The 4193-nt window shown below is 37.7% G+C and overlaps 2 non-coding genes across 2 annotated transcripts; both read left to right on the top strand.

Annotated features, from left to right (window-relative positions):
• The first annotated feature begins 950 nt into the window (after positions 1-950).
• Positions 951-2872, top strand: LOC130899164 (small subunit ribosomal RNA). The gene has a single exon (XR_009059987.1). It is a non-coding gene; the product is annotated as a small subunit ribosomal RNA (ribosomal RNA).
• Positions 2873-3981: 1109 nt separating this feature from the next.
• Positions 3982-4137, top strand: LOC130899153 (5.8S ribosomal RNA). The gene has a single exon (XR_009059977.1). It is a non-coding gene; the product is annotated as a 5.8S ribosomal RNA (ribosomal RNA).
• Positions 4138-4193: the final 56 nt, after the last annotated feature.

The following is a 4193-nucleotide window of genomic DNA, read 5'->3' as shown; positions in this document are numbered from 1 at the left end:
CACCTCGGACGGCTTCTAAATACAAAACATGTAATTTCATAATACTTCTTTTTAATATTCACAATACATCTTTTATATATTTTCACTATACATCTTTATTAATGTTAATGTAGAAGGCGTACCGTTGTACAGCGCACATATATGTGTGGTGTATCGAAGTTGACGTCTCGTTAAATTTTAATAAACTCGTTATAATTTACGTAAAGACGTTGTTTCGGTCATTCCACATCGGTGGATTATATAGTTTTCTGAAAGGGTCCCCGTTCTCCTCCAATATATTAACGTATATTGCTAGCGGTTCCCTTTTCAGATATTATATCAATTTATCCACAAGTTAAATATCTATTGCGAGATCGCGAATTTAGCTAGCGTTCTATCGTGAGCGATTCATATGCGATCGTCTATGAAAAATATATATTATATTACACTTTTATATATATAATACACAATATTTGCGATAACTCTCATTATTCCGTGCGAGAATAAAAATTTCGTTCATTATTACCTAATGTATAAACCATGTCGCTTACAATCTAGCGAAGGGTAGAGATAATGTCGAAATTGTAGCCCGGTCGACGTAATCATCTAATTTTTCTCATTTCGATTAAATTTAGATAGATTTATAGTCGATTCGGTGAAATTTTATAAAATAAGAAAAAATATAAATAAAGCGTGGCGCTGAAAATTATATATTTTCAATAATAAGCGCAGCAAACACGCAAAAGAAAAAGTAAATAACAATGTGTTTATACACGAATATAGATGATTATTATATTATGTATAAATATAAAGTATATATGTAATATAAAAAACATCATCATAATTTATCCTCTTTTGGATATTGTTATTAAAACTTTTTCGATAATAGTTTTTTATTATAAAATATATATATATATATATATATAATAATAATAATAATAATATATATTATATATATTATAAAACACAGTTCCCTGGTTGATCCTGCCAGTAGTCATATGCTTGTCTCAAAGATTAAGCCATGCATGTCTCAGTACAAGCCAAATTAAGGTGAAACCGCGAAAGGCTCATTAAATCAGTTATGGTTCCTTAGATCGTACCCACATTTACTTGGATAACTGTGGTAATTCTAGAGCTAATACATGCAAACAGAGTTCCGACCGGAGACGGAAGGAGCGCTTTTATTAGATCAAAACCAATCGGTGGCGGGCTTGCTCGTCATCGTACAATTTGGTGACTCTGAATAACTTTTCGCTGATCGCACGGTCTCGCACCGGCGACGCATCTTTCAAATGTCTGCCTTATCAACTGTCGATGGTAGGTTCTGCGCCTACCATGGTTGTAACGGGTAACGGGGAATCAGGGTTCGATTCCGGAGAGGGAGCCTGAGAAACGGCTACCACATCCAAGGAAGGCAGCAGGCGCGCAAATTACCCACTCCCGGCACGGGGAGGTAGTGACGAAAAATAACGATACGGGACTCATCCGAGGCCCCGTAATCGGAATGAGTACACTCTAAACCCTTTAACGAGGATCAATTGGAGGGCAAGTCTGGTGCCAGCAGCCGCGGTAATTCCAGCTCCAATAGCGTATATTAAAGTTGTTGCGGTTAAAAAGCTCGTAGTCGAATCTGTGTCCCACGCCGCTGGTTCATCGTACGCGGTGTTAACTGGCGTGTCGTGGGACGTCCTGCCGGTGGGCTTAGCTCGCAAGGGCGGCCCAACTCAATCCCGCCGCGGTGCTCTTGACTGAGTGTCGAGGTGGGCCGGCACGTTTACTTTGAACAAATTAGAGTGCTTAAAGCAGGCCAAAATTTTGCCTGAATACTGTGTGCATGGAATAATGGAATAGGACCTCGGTTCTATTTTGTTGGTTTTCGGAACCCCGAGGTAATGATTAATAGGAACGGATGGGGGCATTCGTATTGCGACGTTAGAGGTGAAATTCTTGGATCGTCGCAAGACGGACAGAAGCGAAAGCATTTGCCAAAAACGCTTTCATTGATCAAGAACGAAAGTTAGAGGTTCGAAGGCGATCAGATACCGCCCTAGTTCTAACCATAAACGATGCCAGCTAGCGATCCGCCGACGTTCCTCCGATGACTCGGCGGGCAGCTTCCGGGAAACCAAAGCTTTTGGGTTCCGGGGGAAGTATGGTTGCAAAGCTGAAACTTAAAGGAATTGACGGAAGGGCACCACCAGGAGTGGAGCCTGCGGCTTAATTTGACTCAACACGGGAAACCTCACCAGGCCCGGACACCGGAAGGATTGACAGATTGAGAGCTCTTTCTTGATTCGGTGGGTGGTGGTGCATGGCCGTTCTTAGTTGGTGGAGCGATTTGTCTGGTTAATTCCGATAACGAACGAGACTCTAGCCTGCTAACTAGGCGTATTTCGACATCCCAAAGGCCCGTCGGTATTGAGTTTCGGCTCTTGCCGTTCGCGGTTTTTACTGTCGGCGTACAAATAATTCTTCTTAGAGGGACAGGCGGCTTCTAGCCGCACGAGATTGAGCAATAACAGGTCTGTGATGCCCTTAGATGTTCTGGGCCGCACGCGCGCTACACTGAAGGAATCAGCGTGTCCTCCCTGGCCGAGCGGCCCGGGTAACCCGCTGAACCTCCTTCGTGCTAGGGATTGGGGCTTGCAATTGTTCCCCATGAACGAGGAATTCCCAGTAAGCGCGAGTCATAAGCTCGCGTTGATTACGTCCCTGCCCTTTGTACACACCGCCCGTCGCTACTACCGATTGAATGATTTAGTGAGGTCTTCGGACTGAGCGCGGTGGCGTTTCGGCGTCGCCGATGCTTCGGAAAGATGACCAAACTTGATCATTTAGAGGAAGTAAAAGTCGTAACAAGGTTTCCGTAGGTGAACCTGCGGAAGGATCATTACAGAGTATTTGTTCGTTTTTAAACAAAAAAAAAAAACGAAATCAAGTCTGTATTAATTGTAAAAGAAAATTTTCTTCTACAAAATTATGGAACTCTTCAAAAGAAATTTATATATGTTATAAATTATATATATATTATAGATGTATATATATTGAAATCTTTTTTTAATTTTTACAAAATTCGAACAAGTTTCGAATAAAATTAAAAAAAAAAAAGATAAATATAATTCATACGTCTATAAAAATATATTTACATATATAAATTTTTCCAATAAAAATATAACGAAAAATTTTTATCATAGTTTATAGAAGGCGTCGACGACGATGACGACACAACAATAACAACATATGTATTATTATATATTATAACGATTGACGGAACGATCATTAACAAAATTTCTTGTTAACTAAAAACGTTCTGATAAAGAATCGTTATTATAATAAACGAAAAATATATAGTTTATTGAAACGTCGTCTGTTGTCGTGTGTGTGTCTATATTTTTATGGATAAATTTTATTTCGTTTATTATATTATTACCTAAGTTTTTTATCGTTTGAAGGTAATACAAGAAAATATCGACAAGATTATATGTGATGATTATGTTATTGAGACATTTTCATCCGGGTACCTAAACGAAATTTAAGCACATGTCGATTCTATCGATATGTATAAAAATTCGTTTTAGAAATAATATTTTTATGTATTATTTCGAAGGTGTTCGAAGATTTACGCCCGACCGTCGAAATTTGTATAAAACTTTCAAGATAAAAAAAAAAGTGTAATAATATAAAGAGGAGGAATATATCGTGCGAGATATCTGTCTATGCGCGCCTCGTTTGTAATAAAACATGTGCAGCGGTTAAAATTTATCAGATATATCAAAGTACGATATTATAATTTCTCTAAAAGTTTCGAATAATTACCATTTATTATAATATATATATATATATATATATATATATATATATATATATATATATAAAAAATGTCGTTATATAAATTTTCTATACGCGTATAAGATATTATAATAATATTATTAATTTAATAATAATCAAATATTAAAAATACGACGAATAGAATATGAGAAAACGACATAATAATAAAATGATTACCCTGAACGGTGAATCACTTGGCTCGTGGGTCGATGAAGAACGCAGCTAATTGCGCGTCAACTTGTGAACTGCAGGACACATGAACATCGACATTTCGAACGCACATTGCGGTCCTCGGATACTCGTTCCCGGACCACTCCTGACTGAGGGTCGTATCAATTTAAAAGACTGCTTAGAATTTAAAATTTTTCTATTTATTAAAGAAAAAT

The sequence above is a fragment of the Diorhabda carinulata genome, chromosome 10 (assembly GCF_026250575.1).
Source record: "Diorhabda carinulata isolate Delta chromosome 10, icDioCari1.1, whole genome shotgun sequence".
NCBI lineage: Eukaryota > Metazoa > Arthropoda > Insecta > Coleoptera > Chrysomelidae > Diorhabda > Diorhabda carinulata.
The sequence above is the reverse complement of the archived record's forward strand: the minus strand, read 5'-3'. Positions and strand labels throughout refer to the sequence as shown.